We start from the raw sequence: 24365 nt of genomic DNA, 5'->3' as shown, positions 1-24365 counted from the left end.
ACAACAGCTCCTCAATACACAGCCAAAGTCATGATTTTTCTGGCGGGCAGGGAGACAGAACCCAGAGAGGGCCTGTCGAGTTCTGCCTGATGTCCAGCACCAGGCAGATGTCTGCAGCCCTGTGCAGGAGTCCCGCCCTCTTGCCCCCGCACGGCAGACCCTGTGATGCCTGGCACACAGCCAGGATCAGTCCAGCAACTGAGGGTGCTTTGTACACGGCTTAGAGCTGGTCTTGCCAATTATCAGGAGTCAGCCCCAGGACCAGACTTTGACCCGAGTTAGGTTTACGCTTAGAAACAGACCAACAGTAAATGCTCGACATCTTCTAAGACTCAACTGTCCTGGCCAGAAGAGATTTTAGCAATGAGAGTCCGGGGTGCCCACCCAGGGCTGAGTCTGTCTGTGGCAGGTACACCTAGACCCCACCCAAGACTGCTGACTCTGAGTTGCCAGGGCTGGGGTGGAGGCATCTGCTCACTTACTTGATTACTTAAGGTGTAACTTGCATCTCGTAGATGGCATAGGTCTTAGTGTACGGTTTGATAAGTTTTAACAATATCTGTCCTGTAACTACCACTGGGATTAAGACACAAGCCATTCCCAGAAAGTTCCCTGTGTGCGCTTTCCTCCAGTCAACCCCTGGCCCAGGTAATCACTGATTTGCATTCTGTCACTATAGGTTAGTTCTGCCTGCACTAGAAATTTACATAAATGAACCAAGAGAGTGTGTGTCTGCTCCTTTTGTTCATCCACAATGTTGCCTGTGTCTGTAGTTCATTTGGTTCCTCTCTTTGACTCAGAAGTCCATCGTGTGGTTGCTGCTGTTTAGTTGCTAAGTCGTGTCCAACATTTTTACAACCCCATGGACTGTAGCCGGCCAGGCTCCTCTGTCCATAGGATTTCCCAGGCAAGAATACTGGCATGGGTTGCCATTTCCTTCTCCAGGGGATCTTCCTGACCCAGGGATTGAACCCGGGTCTCCTGCATTGCAGGCAGATTCTTTACTGTTTGAGCCAGCTGGAAAGCTCAAAGCCATAAAAGGGGAATAATAAAAAGTGTGTCTGTCTGCTGGAGCTGCCAGAGGAAGTCATGAGCTCAAGTGTGTAGGGTATTTACCACCATCACCTGGTACTGATGCAGCACTAGGACTTCATCTTGGGTTCAGGGATGCAGTGGGTGACTGCTGACAGCTGAGAAATACTCCTCAGTGCACAGAATGTGGGCACAGAAGACAAGGCTCTCTTGTGCACCTGGCTGTTCCTTTCAAGTATTTTCTCCCTCCACTGGATCTCAGCTTGAATCCACTCTGTCCACAATGCTCCTAATAATCCATGTGCTTAGCTCTCTAGAGCTAAACAGTGAGGTATCCTGAGAGTCAGGGGGGCCCAGCTTCTGCAACCCAAGAAGGAAGGGGAGCAAGCTACTTAACTGAGTCTCAGTTTACTCGTCTGTGAAGTGGGCATCATAAGAGAACAATCCTTAGTGTATTGTCATGGGACTTAAGTATCCACTCAGTTCAGTTCAGTTGCTCAGTCATGTCCAACTCTTTGCGACCCCATTGGCTGCAGCACACCAGGCTTCCCTGTCCATCACCAAATTCCGAAGCTTGTTCAAGCTCATGTCCATCAAGGGTGTGATACCATCCAACTATCTCATCCTCTGTTGGGAACAAAGGAACAGAACAACAGAGTTGTTCCCTTCTCCTCCTGCCTTCAATCTTTCCCAGCATCAGGGTCTTTTCCAATGAGTCAGTTCTTCACATCCGGTGGCCAAAGTATTGGAGCTTCGGCTTCAGCATCAGTCCTTTCAATGAATATTCAGGACTGATTTCCTTTAGGACTTACTGGTTTGATCTCCTTCAAGAGTCTTCTCCAGTACCACAGATCAAAAGTATTCACTACCTTCTGCCATTTTTCAGGCGACTTCACAATTCCATCTTTCCAAAACTTTCTTTTTGAACAAAGAACTGTTCCTGGTGCCTTTTACAGTCTTCCAAGGAATTAAAATTTTTTTCCAGTAAGAGAATTTTGTAAAGACCACAATGAATGGAAATCTGAAAGTGCAATGTCTGGTAAATTACAGTGTGATGAATCAGAACTTCCCAGTCAAGCTATAAGTGTTTGCCTGGTCATCAAAGAAACATGGTGTAGAATTATGTGTTTTCTGTTGACTGATTCCAGATGCTTTTTGATGAGTTCTGCTTTCAGTTGGTCTAATTGGAAGCAGTACTTATTTGAGTTAATCATTTGGTTTCCTGGAAGGAGCTCATAATAGAGGACTCCTTTCCAGTCCCACCTATACACAAGATCACCTCCTCTGGAAGAAGACCGACCTTTGGTGTGGATGGGGGTTCATATTACTTGCCCCTTGATCTCTTCCTTTCCACATTATTGTACAGTATCCACTTTTCATTGCCTGTCAAAATTCATCTTAAAAATGGAACATCTTTGGTACATTACTAATAAGTAGAGAACTGCATGCATAAATATGGTCAAAAAGGGTTTTTTCACTTAACTTATGTGGAACCCAAACATCAAATTTATTAATATAACTAAGCTCAGTGCAAATGATTTTCAAGGCTTGCTTTGGATATTTTGAGTATGTCAGCTATTTCCTATGTGGTGTAACATTGATTGTTTTCAATTAATGTCTCAATTTGATTGCTATCAACTTCATCTGGTCTACCCAACCATGGAGCATCATCTAGTGAGAAATCGCCAACACAAAACTTCACAAACCACTTTTGGTATGTTCAATCTGTCACAGCAACTTCTCCATACATTGCACAAAAACTTTCTTTGCTTTTCAGTTTTGTTTTTACCTTTCCTGAAATAATAAAGCAAAGTATGCCAAAAATATTGCTCCCCCCTCCATTTTCAATATTAAAACATCTATGCAAATGTTCACCAGTTTTGATAAGCTTTTTTTTTAATGCACGTTGATATGAGAGTGGTCACAATGCAATCTAACAGAACTGTTTCGAATGAAGTCAAGGACAACTAAACACTACTAGAGCCATCTTCCAGAAAAAAAAGCAAATGAACCTTTTCGCCAACCCAATAAGTACTCAATAAATGTTACCACACACACTGTCATCTGGTGATAGTCCTGAGTAGCCTGTGGCAGCTTCCATCCTGCCAGAGGCTAGAAGCTCCATGAAGACAGGGCCCTTGTCACATAAAACTAACCCGGAATCGGTGTCCACAGCCTCAGGATGTTCTCCAGCTACCTTGAACCAGGAGGAGGCCACTCACTGCTCCTCAGGACCCCTCCCGGGGGCGCTGAGTCCTCAGCAGTAAAAGGAGTTTCTTCTGGATGTCGAGGGTGAGCCATGGCTCTAGGTGGCTGAGGGGGCAGCCCCACTGGGGGAGGGGGAAATTCATGAGGCCCAGACGGGATGAAGGGAACCAGGAAGGACCCTGTGTGCACCCCATCCGAGCCCCTTGTTCCAGGAGAGGACGCCGGGGTCCTGGGGAATGAGGGTTGCAAGAAAACAACTATTTTAGTACTCTATGTGGGGCAGGGGACCTGGGGAGGGAGCTGGGGACACTTCCTCCCAACCCATCAAGGCCAATATTATCATCCACATGGGATGGAGATCCTGGAAAGGGGGCCCCTGGAGAGACTCCACCCAAGGTACTGGACAGCCAGGGGCTGAGCCAGGATTTGAACCTGTGTCTCAAAGGCTGTAACATAGCATTCTTACGTTCACCTCGTTGTTTAGTTGCTAAGTTGTATCTAACTCTTTGCGACCCCACGGACTCTAGCCGGCTAGGCTCCTCTGCCCATGGGATTTGCCAGGCAAGAACACTGGAGTGAGTTGCCATTTCCTTCTCCAGAGGATCTTCCCCACCCAGGGATCAAACTCACATTTCCTGCATTGGGAAGCAGATTCTTTACCACTGAGCCACCCAGGAAGCACCCTTTGACTCCTCAGTTCAGTTTAGTTCAGTCGCTCAGTTGTGTCTGACTCTTTGCGACCCCATGAATTGCAGCATGCCAGGCCTCCCTGACCATCACCAACTCCCGGAGTTTACCCAAACTCATGCCCATCGAGTCGGTGATGCCGTCCAGCCATCTCATCCTCTGTCATCCCCTTCTCCTCCTGCCCCCAATCCCTCCCAGCATCAGGGTCTTTTCCAATGAGTCAACTCTTCGCACGAGGTGGCCAAAGTACTGGAGTTTCAGCCTCAGCATCAGTCCCTCCAATGAACACATAGCAGGGTGCAAATCATAAATAAACCTTCTGCCAAATCCAAAACATAATGATCCTCTTATAGAAGGTCCCAGAGAGATCACTGCCATACCCATCACCAAATAACCACACTCACAGGCCCTCCCTCCAGTCTCTAACCAATGACCTGGGTGATCTAGCTGTTTCCACATAAAAACTCCTTTTGCCAGTCTGAGTCCTCCTGTGTCATTTGACGTCCACAGCACTTCACCTCATCTTGAAAACGTTGGCCTCAGACTGGTATCTGAACCCATGTGGCCAGGACTCGAATCCAGCCAAAACCCATGATCTTTCAACTAAGATCACAGACCTGGTTTCAGGATCTAATGAAGTTCAATTCTTGATGTCTCATTGCAGAAAGTATTCAGTGAGAGACAAAGTGATAGGTAAGAAGTGGATTTATTTAGAGAGAAACACATTTCACAGACAAGAGTACAGGCCATCCCAGAGGGTGAGTGCAGCCTCAAAATGTGGTGGGGTCAGCTTTTATGTGCTGGGTAATTTCATAGGCTAATGAGTGGAAGGATTATTCCAGCTGTTTGGGGCAAGGAGTGAAGATTTCCAGGAATTGGGCCACCACCCACTTTTTGGTCTTAGAACTGTAATGGTGCCTCTGGGTGTGTGATTTACCTTGCTGATGTGTTATTGCTGTTGTTCAGTCACTAAGCCGTGTTTCACTATTTGTGACACCATGACTGTAACATGCCAGGATTCCTGGTCCATCACCATCTCCCAGAGTTTGCTCAAACTCACATCCACTGAGTCTATGATGTCATCCAATCATCTCATCCTCTGTCATTGCCTTCACCTCCTGCCTTCAATCTTTTCCAGCATCAGGGTCTTTTCCAATAAGTTGGTCCTTTGCATCAGGTAGCCAAAGTATTGGAGCTTCAGCATCAGTCCTTCCAATGAATATCTAGGGTTGATTTCCTTTAGGATTGACCGATTTAATCTCCCTGCAATACAAAGGACTCTCAAGAGTCTTCTCCAGCACCACAGTTCCAAAGTATCAATTCTGAGGCACTCAGCCTTCTTTATGGTTCAAATTTCATATCCATACATGACTACTGGAAAAACCATAACTTTGACTATACAGACCTTTGTAGGCAAAGTAATGTCTCTGCTTTTTAATATGCTGTCTAGGTTTGTCATAGCTTTTCTTCCAAGGAGCAAGTGTTTTCTAATTTCATGGCAGCAGTCTCCATCCACAGTAATTTTGGAGCTCAAGAAAATAAAGTCTGTCATTGTTTCCATTGTTTTCCCATCTACTTGCCATGAAGTGATGGGACCGGATGCCATGATCTTAGCTTTCTGAACGTTGAGTTTTAAGCCAGCTTTTTCACTCTCCTTTTTCACCTTCATCAAGAGGCTCTTTAGTTCCTCTTCACTTTCGGTCATTAGAGTGGTATCATCTGCATATCTGAGGTTACTGATATTTCTCCTGGAAATCTTGATTCCAGGTTGTGATTCACCCAGCATTTCTTATGATGTACTCTCCATGTAAGTTAAATAAGCAGGGTGACAATATGTAACTTTGATGTACTCCTTTCCCAATTTTTGAACCAGTCCATTTTTCCATGTCCAGTTCTAACAGTTGCTTCTTGACCTGCATACAATTTCTTAGGAGGCAGGTCAGGTGGTCTGGTATTCCCATCTCTTTAAGAATTTTCCACAGTTTGTTGTGACCCACACAAAGGTTTTAGTGTAGTCAAAGAAGCAGAAGTTTTTCTGGAATTCTTTTGCTTTTCCTATGATCTAACAGATGTTGGCAGTTTGATCTCTGGTTCTTATGCCTTTTCTAAATCCATCTTGAACATCTGGAAGTTCTTGATTCATGTACTGCTGAAGACTAGCTTGGAGGATGTTGAGCATTACTTTGCAAGCATGTGAAATGAGTGCAATTGTGCAGTAGTTTGAACATTCTTTGGCATTGCCTTTCTCTGGGATTGGAATAAGACTGGCCTTTTCCAGTCCTGTGGCCACTGCTGAGTTTTTCAAATTTGCTGGTATATTGAGTGCAGCACTTTAACAGCACCATCTTTTAGGATTTGAAATAGCTCAGCTGGAATTCCATCACCTCCAGTAGCTTTGTTCACAGTAATGTGCCCTAAGGCCTACTTGACTTCACACTCCAGAATGTCTTGGTCTAGGTGAGCGACCACAATATCATGGTTATCTGGGTCATTAAGACTGTTTTTGTACAGCTCTTCTGTGTATTCTTGCCACGTCTTCTTATTCTCTTCTGCTTCTGTTAGGTCCTTATTGTTTCTGTCCTTTATTGTGCCATCTTTGCATGAAATGTTCCCTTGGTATCTCTAATTCTCTTGAAGAGATTTCTAGTCTTTCCCATTCTGTTGTTTTCCTCTATTTCTCTGCATTGTTCACTTAAGAAGGCTTTCTCACTTCTCCTTGCTCTTCTTTGGAACTCCGCATTCAGTTGGGTATATCTTTCCCTTTTTCCTTTGCTTTTTGCTTCTCTTCTTTTCTAAGCTATTTGTAAGGCCTCCTCAGACAACAGTTTTGCCTTGTATTTCTTTTTCCTGGGGATGGTTTCGGTCACCATCTCCTGTACAATGTTATGAACCTCTCATAATCCTTCAAGCACTCTATCAGATCTAATCCCTTGAATCTATTTGTCGCTTCCACTGTATAATCATAAGGGATTTGATTTAGGTCATACCTGAACGGCCAAGTGGTTTTCCCTGTGCTGTGCTTAGTCACTCACTTGTGTCTGACTCTTTGCGACCCCATGGACTATAGCCTGCCAGGCTCCTCTGTCCATGGGGATTCTCTAAGCAAGAATACTGGAGTGGGTTGCCATGCCCCCCTCCCGGGATCTTCCCGACTCAGGGACTGAACCCAGGTTTCCCGCATTGCAGGTGAATTCTTTACCATCTGAGTCACCAGGGAAGCCCAAGAATATTGGAGTGGGGAGCCTGTCCCTTCTCCAGGGGATCTTCCTGACCCAGGAACTGAATTGGGGTCTCTTGCACTGTAGGTGGATTCTTAACCAGCTGAGCTACCAGGGAAGCCCATTTTCTTCACTTTAAGTCTGAATTTTGCAATAATGTTTTCATGATCTGAGCCATAGTCAGCTCCTGGTCTTGCTTTTCCTGACTACATAGAGCTTCTCCATCTTTGGTTGCAGAGAATAGAATCAATCTGATTTTTATATTGACTATCTGGTGATGTCCACATATAGAGTTGCCTCTCCTGTTGTTGGAAGAGGGTGTTTGCTATGACCAGTGCATTCTCTGGCAGAACTCTGTTAGCCTTTGCTTTGCTTCATTTTGTTCTCCAAGGTCAAACTTGCCTGTTACTCCAGGTGTCTCTTGACTTCCTACTTTTGCATTCTAGTCCCCTGTGATGAAAAGGACATCTTTATTTGGTATTAGTTCTATAAGGTCTTGTAGATCTTCATAGAACTGTTAAGTTTCAGCTTCTTGCGGCATAGACTTGTATCACTGTGATGTTGAATGGTTTGCCTTGGAAACAAACGAGATCATTCTGTCGTTTGAGACTGCACCCAAGTATTGCATTTTCGACTTTTGTTGACTATGAAGGCTACTCCATTCCTTCTAAGAGATTCTTGCTCACAATAGTAGATATAATGGTCATCTGGATTAAATTTGCCCATTCCCGTCCATTTCAGTTCACTGATTCTTAAAATGCCAATGTTCACTCTTGCCATCTCCTGTTTGACCACATCCAATTTACCCTGATTCATGGACCTAACATTCCAGATTCCTATGCAGTACTGTTCTTTACAGCATTGGACTTTACTTTTACCACCAGACACATCCTCAACTGGGCATCGTTTCTGCTTTGGCTAAGCCTCTTCACTTCTTCTGGAATTTCTCTGCTCTTCCCCAGTAGCACATGGGACACCTACCAACCTGGGGGGCTCATCTTCCAGTGTCATATCTTTTTGCCTTTTCATGGGGAGAAACACACTTCACAGACAAGAGTGAGGGCTGTCCCAGAGACTGAATGCAGCTGCAGAATGAGGTAAGTTAGATTCTATCGGCTGGGTAATTTTACAAGCTAATGAGTGGAAGGATTATTCCAACTGTTTTGGGGAAGGGGCAGAGATTTCCAGGAATTGGGCCACTGTTCACTTTTTGGTCTTTGATGGTTGGTCTTAGAACTGTCATGGCGCCTCTGGGTATGTCCTTTAGCTTGCTGCTGTGTTTCATTGAGCGAATCCTGAGGAGTTGACTTCTCTGCCATCATGGACCCATTCAATTCTAATCAGTTTATGCTGCATCCTCAGCCTATATCATTCTCTCAAAGGTTGTACCCTGCCTGCTTCCCTCCTGTTTCAGTCCTTCCCCACAGACTTCACCTCCAGACTTCCTAATTAGTGTGAAAGGCCACCATTCTCCCAGTCACTTGGCCTGGAAATCTCAGTGTCCTTGAGCCTTCTCTCCCCTCCTCACCCCATTCCCAACCCACACACATACCAGGTCTCAAACTGGCAACCTGGGGGGTGGGGGGGGGGGTGGCTGTATCTGGCCCACTAATATATCCTATTTGGCCCGTGAAGTTTTATTTATTTTATATATTATAGAGTAGCTGCCCAATATTGAAACCATGGTGATCTCATACATAAAACTTGAAAACCTGGCAACCCGCCTGATTCTCACATGTAACAGGCAGCTGGTGCTGAGTTGCAGCTGTTTCCTATGCAAGGCGCCTGCCGTGTGCTTTGCCACAATCCCCACCACTCCCTGCCGCCTCACCTCTGGCCAGACACTCTCAAGGCCAGCTGCTTCATCCTTTCAGACAAGTGCATTTGTAGCCGCTGCCCACTTCCACATTCCATTGGTCCCCAAACTTGTTTCTTTTTTCTTCTCAAAGCCTCTCTTTGGAGTGATTCTTCCTGCCCTACCCACCTCCCCCTCCTATTTCTCAGGGCTGGTGGATTTCAAGAATGACTAAAAACCTGCTTCTCTAAGGCTTTCTCAGCCTATTAGCGCAGCCACACAGCCCTCCAGCTATCCTGTAGGTCAAACCATCAAAGGAGTCCCTCATAGCCTACAGAACAAAGTCCAAACTCCTGGGAGGGTGTGGACTGCCCCAAGCTTACTCAACCTTACTCCTGGTGTTCCTGAATGAATGAGCCTTGGGTGCAGGGCTCTGTACCAGGCACCAGTGGTATCGGCATGGAGTAAACAAGAGCAAGATCAGTGCAATGTCAGGGACACATCCAAGGGAGAGAAACAGTCCTGATGTCAGCCTTCAGGTCACGTGGGTCTGTCTCCCAGCCTCTGCACATGGAGACTCTGGGCCTTGGCTTCCTCCCCTCCCTGCAGCTAACCGGGAAGGCTAAGCCTCTTTCCACATCCAGCTGATTCCCCTCCCCCACAGCCAGCAGGAAGCAGCTCCCCTCTGAGCCATTGATGGGAGGCACTGGTCTCAGCCAACTGCAACTGGCCACACACACGAGTCTTGAGGAAGTCATTTTCACCCCTACTTTCTGTCTTTTGTTGTTCAGTTGAGTTCAGTTCAGTCACTCAGTAAAGGAAGAACATGGTGCTTCAGGCAAGGTGATGTAGGAAGATCTCTCAGAAACAGCGACATTTCCGCTGAGACTGTCAAGGTAGCAACCCAGCAAGATGGGGAGTCCTGGGCAGCCCTGAATGGCTTGGTGGATCTTAAGTCATCCACCCAACACATTAAGTCCTGACCTACTAAGTCTCTTAAGCTGCTGAGATGTGGGGTTGTTTGCACAGTAGCTGGCATACTCCAACGTCAGTTTCCCCATGTTGTAGAACTATTACAAAGATCAAGGAGTTAGGGGTTAATATATGCAAAATGCTTGCAAGAGTGTCTGACACAATTGCTACAAACATTTAAACTAATATTAGAAATACCTTGTAAGGTCAGACCTGGCCAGCCAGCCTACCAACCCAAAATGGGGGTAACGTAAAACTTGCTTACCTTTCCTACCATCCCTCACCCCCAAAACTCCATCAAGGATATTGATCCCATGAAGGATATTTCCCCAAACATTTGGGACTTTCATGACCCACCGGATATGGCTCTGCCTCCCAGGAATTTCCCTAAACTCATTTTGAATTATTTTTCAGCCTGAAACTCTCTGTTAGGAAACAAGTTGTCTTGCTCCTGTCCGTGAGAATTTCCCAGTAACTGGACAACTTCATTCCAGTTCCGATTAACTAGGCAAGAGCATACAAGTGTTCTAAAGCCTCAGACATTAACTTCCCCACATGCGATGAGTTAGCAGTAACACCCAGGGCTGGAGAACTCCAAGAATTTCATCCCTGGTGGCTCAGCCAGGCACACTTCCCTGTTCAACCTATGGCTCCATCAGCTTCCAACCACAAAGTTAATCACCAATGATCCATAAATTAAGAACTTGTATCCCCCATTATCTTCTGTTTATCTGTAAAAGGTTGTTTCTCTTATACCATTGGCCTTGCTTCTCCCCACCTCCCTATTTTGGTACATGCTGCTGCTGCTAAGTCGCGTCAGTCGTGTCCTACTCTGTGCGACCCCAGAGACGGCAGCCTACCAGGCTCCACTGTCCCTGGGATTCTCCCAGGCAAGAACACTGGAGTGGGTTGCCATTTCCTTCTCCAATGCATGAAAGTGAAAAGTGAAAGTGAAGTCACTCAGTCGTGTCTGACTCTTCAGGACCCCATGGACTGCAGCCTACCGGGCTCCTCCGTCCGTGGGATTTTTCCAGGCAAGAGTACTGGAGTGGGTTGCCATTGCCTTCCCCGATTTTTCCCCTTTAAAAAATCTTATGGAAGCTACTGACCTTCCACAAAAAAATGCAGAGATGGAAGGTCTGACAGGAAATTTCAGATGGTTACTGGGTCCTTAAACCTCTTCTGAGGATCATGATATGAGTTATTACAAGTCTAACATTACCCAACAATTTCAAAGTGATCCAGACAACTATAATGTTTGATTTCCAGGAGAATATCCAAAACCTGCCTTTACAAACATCATTATATGCATAGAAAATTTCTGGAACCATATTCAAGAAATTATGAGCCATGGTTCTTTTTGGGAAAAGGCATTGGGGTCTGGGATGAGAGGGAGATTTACATTTTTTCATTGGGTATGGTTCTACACTGTTCAATTTTTTTTTATCATGTATAAAAATATTTTCCAATAAAATGCTAATCAAAAAGTTAGTAAAAAGTTGTTTAAGCTAGGAACTATACATATAAGCCATTGTCACTTCCTCTTCTGTGACACACAGGGAAGGGGGAGGTGGTCAGCAGGGAAAAGTTGACTTACTTCCTGGCAGAGTTGACTCCACATCAGTTGGGGGAAAATGCAAAATATCAGTCAAGGAGAGATGGCAAATTGTTTCTACTGGGTATTCAACCCAGGTCATTAATGTTCCACATTGCAGAGGAGGGTGCTATTAATATTTCATTAGGTGTCAGCAGATTTGTTGTCTGCTGAGGCCCCACTTCCTGGCTTGTGGATGGCAGCCTTCTCACTGTGTCCTCATATGGCCTTTCCAGGAGATCTCTCTCTTTTTCTTCATGTAAGGACACTAATCCCAGGAGGACAGTCTCACTCATGACCTAATCAAAACCTAATCATCCCCCATAGGCCCTGTTTTCTAATACCATCACATTGGGGGGTTAAGGCTTCAGCATGTGAATTTGGGGGGAACATAGACATTCAACCTAGAACAGACAGCTTTCATAGTCACAGATGAGTGAGCTGCGGTGGTTCCTGCCTAACTCCTATCTTGGCTTCCTAAGCCTCCCGCACAATTGCACTCATCTCACACACTAGCAAAGTAATGCTCAAAATTCTCCAAGCCAAGCTCCAACAGTATGTGAATCATGAACTTCCAGATGTTCAAGCTGGATTTAGAAAAGGTAGAGGAACCAGAGATCAAATTGCCAACATCCGTTGGATCACTGAAAAAGCAAGAGAGTTCCAGAAAAACATCTACTTATGCTTTATTGACTACGCCAAAGCCTTTGACTGTGTGGATCACAACAAACTGGAAAATTCTGAAAGAGATGGGAATACCAGACCACCTGACCCGCCTCTTGAGAAATCTGTATGGAGGTCAAGAAGCAACAGTTAGAACTGGACATGGAACAACAGACTGGTTCCAAATCAGGAAAGGAGTATGTCAAGGCTGTATATTGTCACCCTGCTTATTTAACTTACATGCAGAGTACATCATGCAAAATCCGGGCTGGATGAAGCACAAGATGGAATCGAGATTGCCGGGAGAAATATTTAATAACCTCAGATACGCAGATGACACCACACTTATGGCAGAAAGCGAAGAACTAAAGAGGCTATTGATGAAAGTGAAAGAGGAGAGTGAAAAAGCTGGCTTAAAACTCAACATTCAAAAAACAAAGATCATGGCATCTGGTCCTATCACTTCATGGCAAATAGATGGGGAAACAATGGAAACAGTGAGAGACTTTAGTCATGTATGGATGTGAGAGCTGGACTATAAAGAAAGCTGAGTGCCGAAGAATTGACACTTTTGAACTGTGGTGTTGGAGAAGATGCTTGAGAGTCCCTTGTGCCGCAAGGAAATCAAACCAGTAAATCCTAAAGGAAATCAGTCCTGAATATTCAATACTTTGGCCATCTGATGTGAAGAACTGACTCACTGGAAAAGACCCTGATGCTGGGAAAGATTGAAGGCAGGAGGAAATGGTTGGATGGCATTACCAACTTGATGGACATGAGTTTGAGCAAGCTCTGGGAGTTGGTGACGGACAGGGAAGCCTGGCATGCTGAAGTCCATGGGGTTGCAAACAGTCGGACACAATTGAGTGGCTGAACTGAACTGAACTGAAGCCTAGGAAAGGAGACCCAGATGCTCAAAGTTAAAAATGGGAAAGGAATCACCTGGAATAATGGCTAATATTTGCAAATCCCCCTTGTGGCTCAGCTGGTAAAGAATTTGCCTACAATGTGGGAGACCTAGGTTCGATCCCTGGGTTGGGAAGATCCCCTGGAGACGGGAAAGGCTACCCACTCCAGCATTCTGGCCTGGAGAATTCCATGGACTGTAGAGTCCATTGGGTCACAAAGAGTCAGGCATGACTGAGCGACTTTCACTTTCACTTTCTATAGCTCACACAGTACTTTACCTAGGAGTGACCCTCAGGGGATCTGCAAAAACCCTATGAGACTTATAAAAGTTAAATATTTTCTCTTGTCATAAAACACTGCTTGTTTATTAAATAAAAACGAATAAATCTATTAAAATCATCCGTTGAGTAATGGGTATTCTATTAACTACTGATACTATCTATGATGTGCTGGACTTTGAGTTCTTTGCAAATAGACTTATTTCTTTTACAAAAATGACATCAATGCAATATGCTTTTGTGACCTTGAAAAATTTTTTTGATGTATAATGAATAATTTTTGCACATCATCAGTATTCATCTAAACTGTAATTTTTAGTGGTTGAGGACTATTCCAGTACATGGCAGACCCCTAATTTATATAACCAATTCTCTACTGCCAGACATACAGTTGGTTTCTAATTTTACTGCTATTATAAAAAAAATAACTGTTGAAACTAACTTCTTATACAATCATGTTTCCTCTAGATAAATTCCTGGTATTGAAACTGCTATGTTTCTTCAAGCTTTGATATGCGTTTTCAGAATGTCCTCCAATTTATATTCCCTCCTCAGCTCCTGAAAGCACCACCTCCCCATATTACCATTCCCTTTTTAGTTTAAATTTTTTTAATTTTAAAAACATGCAAAATTTTAAGATGGCATTGTTTTAGTTAGCAATTTTCTTCCTTTTTTAAAAAAAATTTTGGCTGTGCTGGGTCTTTGCTCCAGTGAGTGGGCTTCTCTAGCTGTGGCGCACAGGCTTAGTTGCCCCATGGCATAGAAGAGTTTAGTTCCCCAACCAGGGATCAAACCTGCGTCCCCTGCATTGGAAGGTGGATTCTTAATCACTGGGCCACTAGGGAAGTCCCAGCCTTTTCTTAATATGATGAGGTTGAATGTGTTTCTTTCTTATTCCTCCTCTTTTTTCCTCCTATGTGCTTATGGGCCAATGGCAATTCTTTATTCTATTTCTTGACTAGAGCATTTAGCCTTTCCTTGCGTGGGATGTGCTCAGCCACTTAGTCATGTCCAACTCTTTGAGACCTATTGGCTGGTGGCCCACAAGTCTCCTATGTTCATGGAATTTTCCAGCAAGAATACTGGAGTGGGTTGCCATTTGCTACTCCTGGGGATCTTTCTGACCCAGGGATGGAACTTGCACCTCCTGCATTTCAGGCAAATGCTTTACTGCTGAGCCACCAGGGAAGCCCATAGTCTTTTCTTTCTGAATAGAAAAGATCTTGTCTGTGTCCAGAAAACAGCCTCTTGTCTGGTTGTGTTGCAAATATTGCTGTAGTTTAATATTTGCTATATCAAAGTTTTTTAATTTTAGGAGCCCAATCTATCAACCACTTTCTGGAATTCCTTTTATAATTTGACCTTTCACTACAATGCTTTAAAAGCCTTTTCCTAAAAGGGGCCTGAGTAACTTTACAGTGGAGAAATCTTGTATGCATCACTTTGACCAAATGATCATGGTTAACATTCCCCAAAAGTCATGCTGATACTGTGGAAATCCTGACATGATGTCATGAGAACACTTCATCCCTGCAGTAATCTTTCTGCAAACCTCAAACCCCAGTCTAATCATGAAAAGATATCAGACAAATCCAAAATGAAGGACATCCTACAAAGCACTGATCAGCACTCCTCAAAGTTTTCAAGGTCATGAAATTCAAGGAAAGACTGAGAAATGGTCACAGATCAGTAGAGAAGAAGGGAATGTGAGAACTGAGTACAAGGTGGTATCTTGGACTAGATCCCGATACAGAAATGAGACAGTGGGAACACTGGTGAGAGCCAAATAAAGTCATTTAGTCAGTAGTAACGTTAATTTCTTAGTTTTGAAGTGTGCACTTTGGTTATGTACAATGCCCCCCACCATCCAGTTTTTCCTTTAGCTTTGATTGGGACAGAGAGCAGTCCAGGCAAGAAAAGCCACCGAAGTCTGGGCTATGGGTGGAGGTGGGGGAGGAAAGTGAGTTAGGGAGTGGTTCCTGGTTCCTTCTGACCAAAACACTGGGGCTGTGGAGTCTTCAGAGCTTTGACAGAGAAGAGGCCTAGCCCAGACTTGATCTTGCAGACAGTAAAGTGAAAGTGAAAGTGTTAGTCGCTCAGTCTCGTCTCACTCTCTATGACCCTATGGATGGTAGCCCACCAGGCTCCTCTGTCCATGGGATTCTCCAGGCAAAAATACTGGAGTGGGTAGCCATTTCCTTCTCCAGGGGATCTTCCCAACCCAGGGATCAAAACAAGGTCTCCTTCATTGCAGATGATTCTTTACCATCTGAGCCAACAGGGAAGACCAGACAGTAGCGAAGTGGCAAAGATTTTAGTTCCCTGCCTGATATGATTATTGATTTATTTCATTTGTCTGTTTCTTAACTTCCTGACCCCTCCCCTCACCCAATAAAGTGTAAGCTCCAGGAGAGCAGGAAGTGAGTCTCACTTATGGAACACTTTACCCCAAAACCCTGAACCTGTGGCCTGTAGAGAGAACTCAGTGAATACTGGTTGAATGAAAGAAATCAAGTAAATGGTTTTCCCCACTCCTCCCCATTCACTAGATGTGAATTTAGTGACAGCCCATGTGAATTAAACTGTTTTATGCCACTGGGCCTTTGCACAGGCTGTGCCTCCACCAGGCACAGCAGCTAACCTTCTGTTCCCCCTCTAGGCTTCAGCTTAGACTCAGCTCTTTCTGAAAATCCTTACTTGACTCTCCAAGTTTGGGTTAAACTGTCTCCTTCAAGCTCTTGGGCTTCCTCATCACTGGTCAGCTGTATTGTAATGGTGACTCCTGGGAAGACTGGTCTACCTATGGGGGCAGAGCTGGCCTCTTCGGTTCTCCACCAGTTCTGTGATCAAGACATAGTACTCAGTTCAGTTCAGTTGCTAAGTCGTGTCCAACTCTTTGCGACCCCATGGACTGCAGCACGCCAGGCCTCCCTGTCCATTACTAACTTCTGGAGTTTATTCAAACTCATGTTCATTGAGTTGGTGATGCCATCCAACCACCTTATCCTCTGTCGTCCCCTTCTCCTCCTGCCTTCAACCTTTCCCAGCATCAGGGTCTTTTCAAATGAGTCAGTTCTTTGCATCAGGTGGCCGAAGTATTGAAGTTTCAGTTTCAGCATCAGTCATTCCATTGAATATTCAGAGTTGATTTCCTTTAGGATGGACTGGTTGGATCTCCTTGCAGTCCAAGGGACTCTCAAGAGTCTTCTCCAACACCACAGTTCAAAAGCATCAATTCTATGGTGCTCAGCTTTCTTTATACTCTGACTCTCACATCCATACATGACTACTGGAAAAACCATAGCTTTGACATGACTCTCAGTACTTTCACAGTACTAACAATACATTTCTGTACATAACAGCCGGTGGCAGCCAAAGACAACTTCCTCTCCACCCCACACAGTAGAATTTGCATCTGTCAGTGTTTTAAAACAATTAACCAAGGACAACTCCCATACATATCCTTACCCACCACACTGTAGCTAATGAAGCTGAATATTTGGAGTCAGGGTGTGAGTGTTTTTTTTTTTTTTTATCATATTCCCCCCATTCCCAAGTTTCAAGAAACCATGCCCACACCCTAACCAACACAAGCCCAGCTGGGCATGGGGAAAATATGGACCAACAGTAAGGTAAGTAAACTCTGTCTCTTTCAGACCAGCTGTGAAAAAGAAAAAGTGGCAAAGACATAAAATCCACCAAGCATTAGAGCCATGTGGTTCTAGGTCTTGAATAGAAGAAACAGCAGAACCTTTTGGAGACATCCAGAGCAATACATCACATAAGTTGTTTAGTTGCTAAGTTGTGTCTTCTTTTGTGACCCCATGGACAATAGTCCACCAGGCTTCTCTGTTCATGGGATTTCCCAGGCAAGAATAAGAGTGGGATAATGGCGAACTCCTCCAAAAGGACTTATGCCAGCAAGCCACGCCTCCCGGGACTGCTACAGTCAGTGTCTCTGACCCCACAGTAGGCCACTGTTGACCTACGCCTTTAAAAAGGATCACGATCTTTAAAAAGGACCTCACTCACCCAGTGAATTCTCATCCTGGTTCTGCCAAGATTTGCTGAGTGACCTTGGGCCCACTGCCTATAGGATGTTCCCATTTGGGAAGCTCTGGGGACATCAAAAAAAGAAATGCCAAAAGGCTTAATGAACCCTGGTTTAGTCACTAAGTTGTGTCTGACTCTCTGCAGCCCCATGGACTGCAACACGCCAGGCTTCCCTGTCTTCACTATCTCCCAGAGTTTACTCAAATTATGTCTGGTAATGCTAGCTAACCAACCCTGTGATGTGTTTTAAATGCTGGTATTGAACAAGTGCCTGTTTTGTGCACTGTGACAATTTAAGCTAGACCGTTGGCCTGACAGTTACAGGCTTTATGATAAACATGAGCTCCTAGTGAACATACCAGTGTGACTCAGGGGAGACTCAGGCTGCAGGGCCAACCTGTCTTCAGCCAGGAGCTCTGACTTGTACTGACTTCAGCAACTCATGGAGACCCTTGTCAAGTGAGCCTGAGAGCCCACCTCACCCGCAAAGGCCACTCTGTCTTCTGGCCTCCGTTTCTTCTTCTAAGAATCAGTCAAGGTTTGATGTATGATACAGGGTGCTCCGGGCTGGTGCCATGGGATGACCCAGAGGGATGGGATGGGGAGGCAGGTGGGAGGGGCGTTCAGGATGGGGAACACATGTACACTCATGGCGGATTTAAGTCAATGTGTGGCAAAACCAATACAATGTTATAAAGTAAAATAAATAAATTAATTAAAAAAAAAGAATCGAGGCAGCTTGACCAGCAGCAGTTTTCTTTATTTAAAGTTGCAGAATCTCTTTAAAGGGATTTTCGCACAGTGACATCTGGAATATTTGCAAGCAGAGTTTCTCTCAGCTGGCCCCTCATAAACCCCTGAGTTGCTTCTGGGAATCTGTCCAAGGAATCCCAAGTTTTCCAGGATCACAGTATAAAAACCGGTGAACCAGAGCACTGCTGCCCAAGGTTCTTACCCTGCTGCCGAGCTGCCTACAAATAATTGAGATGAAAGTTTCACTGAAGAATACTTCTCACGGCAGGAGGTGCATTGCTTACTAGTTTACTTTCTTCTATTTCACTTCAAAAGAGCCAGTGGAAAACCGTTTCACTGAATTTCAAACCCACAAATAAATTTCTGCCTGTAGTCTGTAAGCACAGCCTAAGGAACCTCTGAGAACACTTCTAGTATTGATGATCTCTAGTATTGAGATCACTTCTAGTATTGGCATCTAGTAAAGCGTTTAGACTTCCCAGGTGGCTAAGTGGTAAAGTGTCAATGCAGGAGATGCAGGTTTGATCCCTGGATTGGTAAGATCCTGAAGAGTAGGAAATGGCAACCCATTCCAGTATTCTTGCCTGGAAAATACCATGAACAGAGGAGCCTGGCGGGCTACAGTCCATGGGGTCACAAAGAGTCAGATATGACTGAGCAACTGAGCATGTAGCCGGCATGCAGTAAAGCTGTGATCCTATTAGAGGATGAGAGATGCCAGAAAATCCTGTCCCCAGGGTGGAGTGCCTGACCTTATCATCTGAGTAACACATTTTCTGCACATCTTTGCCACTGAAACACCTACTCTCCAAGACGCAGGCTTGGAGACAGCAAACCAAATACTGACTTCTAGGGACCCACACTTGCCACCCTGGTGCCTAGTCCTGGGGAGATCTGGGGAAGGCTTGATGACAACAGGGTGGGAGCACCAGGCTAGGTTAAAACCAACACAGCCAAGGATCGAAGAAACAAAGCTCTCTCCCTCCCCCTATAATCTGTGGATCACATCCACCCTACCCTACCCTGATAACTGATGTCCTCCATTTCTAAGAGGCTGCTGACAATCAGTGTTTGCTTTAGATCTGGTAAACACGACCCTTTTCCCAACACCCACGGTGATGCAGAGAAATGGCCCCTGGAAGTCCTACAGTAGTGAGTAATTTGCATAGGGTTACAAAATTTGGGCTCAGTGGTAAAGAATCTACCTACAATGCAGGCAATGCAGGAGACATGGGTCGAGAAGATCCCCTGGAGGAAGGCATAGCAACCTATTCCAGTATTCTTGCCTAGAGGATCCCATGGACAGAAGAATCTGGCAGGCTACAGTCCATAGTGTCGCAAAGAGTTGGCCACAACTCAGCAACTGAGCACGCATGTGTGCGTAGGATTCAGGCTCCTGGAGTGTTCTGTCAGAGCCAACTCAAAATTCTGGCCTCCTAAGTACCTCCAGCCATCAGATAGTAGGAGCACATGAGACTGGCAGGTTAGAACCAGTGTGAAAAAGTTGTCACAGGAAAGTACACATTATGATTATGAGTTGAAAAACCAGAGTATGAAATAGAGCAAGCAAACTAAAAAAAAAAAAGTCTGAATAAGACACCACCGAATGGACAGTGGGTGTCCGCACCTCGTGATATATTCCTTCCAAGTTTTCTACAATAAGCATGTACTTCCTTTGTAATCTGGGGGCAAAAATAACTTTAAGAGCCTGTCTCTCCAGGGGCACATGATAAAGTATGGTTCAGGGAGCAGTAAGTAAGTTTAATCACTAGCTTATTCCCTGGCATGAATGTCAGTTTGAAGAGATAGGTCCTGAAAATGTCAAGATACATATATTCCTTGTTTTGGGGCGGGGAGGGGGGCCCTCAGCATTTACTCCTGCTGAACATGTGACTGTGGGTGTCCCCCTAAATTCCTGGCAGTGTGGAGTATACAGAGAGAGGGGTTCTTGGAGGGGGTGTGTGCTCTGCTTTTCTTTTTTTCCCTTCAAGAAACATCCTTAAAATCATTCAAGGCAAAATCAGGAAACTTGAGCTCTAGCTCTAGCTCTGATCTCAGGCCTGTCCCTTCCCTTCCTTGGGCCTCAATTTCCCCATTTGTAAGGCCCCTTTTGGCTCTAATATTCTAAGAGCTAAAGGAACCAGCACTCAGATTTAAGGGTTGCTAAGCCAGATGAATCTAGGGCAAGAGAGAATAAGGGAACTTTCGGCTGCTCAGGCTGAGTAAACAACTCAGAGTAGAAAGCGAGGGCCCAGCCTAGTGTCCTGACACAGGGCTTGGGGCCGAGAGGAGGGAGGAGTTGAGAATCAGCCCGAGGTTCTTAGCAAGCCCCCTGCCCCCAGAGCATGGCCTCTGGTCAGTGTCTTGGGGTTGTCTCCAAAGGGTAGGGCAGTCTGGCCCGGAGTAGGCAAAGCCAAACAAGTGACCCATTTCTTTGTGGAGCTGGAGTTCCCAGCAAGGGTGGCCAGCGCACCAAATGCTCAATCCAGAGGGAGGAAAAAGCATCACAAGGCTAAACAGGGCCACCTGTCCAAACTGGGGAGGAGTGAGACAGATGTTGAGACAACCTCCTCCCTGGACTAACCCAGGGCCTGGAACAAGCCTTTGACCTGACTGTGGCCAATCTCCTGGGATAACAGGTTCCACTGCTGACTTTCTGTGTGCCCTTGGGTGAGTTCCTTCTCCTCTCCTCAAATGAGAGGACATGCCTAGGTCCTCCTGTGGCAGGTGAAAGACCATGCATGGTCCACTTCCAAGTAAAGGAGACTTAGAATCGGAAGAAGGATACCCTTACAGCTGTCAACTGCAAAAAGAACTCCTCTAAGATTCAGAGCGGACAACAAAAGTGAAAGCAAAAGCCAGGAGCCAGAAGCGGACCCTTCACCTCGTCCGCAGTCAGAAGGCATCTGAAGTTCGGGAACTTCCCCAGCATTTAGGGAGAAAAGTCTTCTCAGTGCCTCAAATGAGAAGCCCAGAGTCAAAGGCCCTGGAGCTCTGACCTCCTCCAGCCCCAGGGCTCGGAGGGCTTTACAACCAGCCCTGTAGAAGGAGGGAAGAACATTTACCAGAACCATGACCCAGAAGCCCCCCAAAGGGGCAGGCTGTCCAGTGTAAATGTCAACAGGAGACGGCCTGCTGGCTCTGCTTCCAGCGTTGCCATTCCTTGCACACAGAAACTCCTGGGCCCCATGACTTCTGGAGATGGAGAGCTGGAAAGCCACAGCTGGACAGGCTTGGACCCTGCCAAGATCCCACCACCTCACTCTGGCAGGAGACAGGCTGGCAGTCTGAGCCTCACCCTACATCCACAAATCTCACTCTTGACCAGTGGTCACGTGTTAAGAGCACATGTTAATCTCTGCCTCCTGACTGGGGCTCCATATCAGCCTCCTTTATCACCCCCTCTGCCCCCACAAACCTGCAGGCCAGCCCCCTTCCTCTCTCTTATCAACCTTCTCCAAACTCCCACCTAACTTCTATGCAGCTAGGTTTATCTTCTGAACGCATCAACAGGGCCGAATCACTCTTCTGCTTCAAGAACTTGAACGGAATTTGCATCTTTCTTTGTCTTTCCTGTCCAGTGATGTATGCTGAGCACCCAGGACGCTGTTTGGTCCAGACAGGCATGCAGTCGACATCTGTGGCTCCAAGATGTCTACTGAACAAAGTCCCACCTGTGATGACCTGGCACTGCCTCTCCAGTTCAGTTCTTCCCAGATCCTCCACTCCCTTTACTTCCCCCCGTCTTCCCACAAACCTGCCATGACCTGAGCACCTCCTAGTACATCCCGTGCACCTTCATACCTCCATGCCTTTGCCTGTGCTGTTTCATCTGCCCAGACACCCTTCCTACCCCATCCCTCCAGGAGACTCCACTTCACTATTTAATATCCCAACATTCTTTTCTTAGCAGGATCTCCTGGCATGCCTCACCCTGAGTTTCTTTCTTTCCTCTCTTCCTCCCTAACCTGGCACCACAGCTTCCCACAGAGAACTTGCCATGTGCTAGGCATGAATGTCCCACACCCTAGGTTATCATTCCCATTATACAGGTGAAGAAACTGAGGCTCACAGAGGCTGTGACAGCCCACTGTGGGTCACACTGCCAGGAAATGGTGGGGTCTGACTATATTGCCACCTCTTTAATATACTTGCTATTTACTATTCACTAGACTGGTAGCTCTCTGAGGCCCCTTGACCTTGTACCCTCGGGGCAGGCCTGGGCCTTTGTCATGCCCAAGAAGCCCTAAGCATTGAAACACTGTCAGTTCAGGACACCTAGAGGAACAGATCACAGTCAGCTCCCTCCCCTTCTTCTGTCTTCTGTGTTTTCTCCCGGTCTGGGCAGTACTTCTGGCAAGTTGGGGAGGGACACATTTGGAGGGAAAGGGGCTCCCTGCCAATTCCATTTGGCCCCATCAACCTAGGTCAAGATCCCCGCGTGACGTCTGCAAAGTGCGAAGGCCTTTCACAGGTCCCAGAGCCGACTAGGAAAGCCATCTTCAAGTGATCCCCTCAAAACGAAAGCCAGAAGCCAGCAATATCAGACGCCAATCCCTCTCCAGCGGCCCAACAGGCTGGCTCCGGTCCCGCCCACCGCGCTCCGGCTAAGCCTCGGTTCCGCGCTTCTGGACCACCGGCAAAGACAGGAGGGACCCGACCCGGGACCACACAGGCGTCTCTGGGCGCAGCACAGGTGCCCGGGGCCGCTACCCGCCTGGAAAGTCTCGGGAGGGGCCGGGGAAACCGCAGGGACGTGCAGGTCTCCTGCACCCTAGACTTCGGCTAGGAAAGCTTTCTTTCTGAAAGTGACTATCCCTGTTAATCAGACCTGGAGTTCGGGGCCACAGGGCTCCCTTCAGGGCGCAGACTAGTGATGTGATTCGAATCTGAGCAGTACTCGCTCTGTGGCAGGCACGAATGCCCCACCTCACCCCATTTGTAGATGAAGAAACCTGGTCACACCTACTCTGCTCACACCCTATTCGTCACCCTTTGCCTCTAGTACCTAAAACACACACACTCACGAACCTAAATCCCTTAAAAGTCTCCATTTCCAAAAAGGATTAAGGGATGGGGGAAAGGGCCTCGTTCGGGCAGCGCCAGGGTAGTTTCCTGGGACCTAGTGAGAAGTTCTGCCCTAAGCACCGGGGGAAGATGCCTCTTTGGCTACGGGTTCGGAACTGACAGGCGGATGGCAACTGTCCCCCCCAACAGGAGCCCGGAGGCCGGCTGTCTCCTCTCAGCCGAAGCCAGCTGGCCCCAGCGCGATGACCGGGAGCTGGGTGGTCCCGAGGATGCGAGTACGGAGTTCCTCCGCCGCAGACCCGGGGCAAAAAGCTCTCAGACGATCCTACAGACAGACCCGCACAGCCGTCGACTCCCTCCGGGGCCCCGTGGGGAACAGTCCCTCCGCCCGGCGCGGCGGTGCGGAAGGCGCAGACTCACCGGTGCGGCGGCGGTTCCAGCTTGGTCTCTGTCGGGCGGCCGGGGGCTGGGGGCTCCACGACCCCGGCCCCCTCCCCTAGGCTGCCTGCTTAGGGTGCCACGAGCCCGGGGCTGGGGGATCAGGGGAGGCTCGGTCAAAGGAGCACGGTGGCAGAGAGCGCGCCGCCAGCTCTCGGACTCGGATGGGGACGCAGGAAGCGCGGCCCCCGAGCGGCGGCGTGCGGGAGGGAGGGACCGAGAGAGGCGGAGGGCGGTGCCGGCCCCGAGTGGCCTCCGGCCCCGGGAGGCACCGCCCACCAGTCGACCCTCCCCCTCGGCCCTCCGGGCCACCTGGAGCCCCAGGGCACCGAGCCCCAGCTGCGAAGCGAAGACACCCACTCCCCGGATCGGCTGGGGGAGTGCGGGCCGGGGGAGTTGGACCCCACGAAGTTGGCTGACCCGAGATGTGGGGGAGAGAGCAGCTTGCGCCTGCCCCCCGGGGCACAGTTCCTGTGGCGCCGGGTGGGAAGGGCGTGTCGGCCGGTAGTCCGGGTTTTAAGTGTTAAGGGGACCAGACAGTCCCTACCAGACCCGGTGCGAGGGCAGAGGTTCAGCTCCGCCGGCCCGCCCGCCGCGCCTTTCCAGGTGGGGCGCTCACCTGGCCAGCCGGTGCGCCGGCCTCCCCGCCTCCCCTCTTCCTCCGCGCCCTCCTGGGGAGGCTGCCCTTCCCTCTTCAGCCTCGGGCAGGGTCTGGGCGCTGGGCCCCGCGCGCAGCT

At 47.3% G+C, this 24365-nt stretch overlaps 1 protein-coding gene across 1 annotated transcript in view; it reads right to left on the bottom strand.

Annotated features, from left to right (window-relative positions):
• TMEM51 (transmembrane protein 51) overlaps positions 1-23830 on the bottom strand; it is a 55468-nt gene extending 31638 nt beyond the window's left edge. Inside the window, exon 1 of the mRNA XM_070474082.1 lies at positions 23611-23830. The gene's annotated coding sequence lies outside the window, so the exon portion shown is untranslated. The remainder of the gene's footprint in view (positions 1-23610) is intronic.
• Between the last annotated feature and the right edge of the window lie 535 nt (positions 23831-24365).

Source organism: Odocoileus virginianus, chromosome 11 (genome assembly GCF_023699985.2).
Source record: "Odocoileus virginianus isolate 20LAN1187 ecotype Illinois chromosome 11, Ovbor_1.2, whole genome shotgun sequence".
Classification (NCBI taxonomy): domain Eukaryota; kingdom Metazoa; phylum Chordata; class Mammalia; order Artiodactyla; family Cervidae; genus Odocoileus; species Odocoileus virginianus.
The sequence above is the reverse complement of the archived record's forward strand: the minus strand, read 5'-3'. Positions and strand labels throughout refer to the sequence as shown.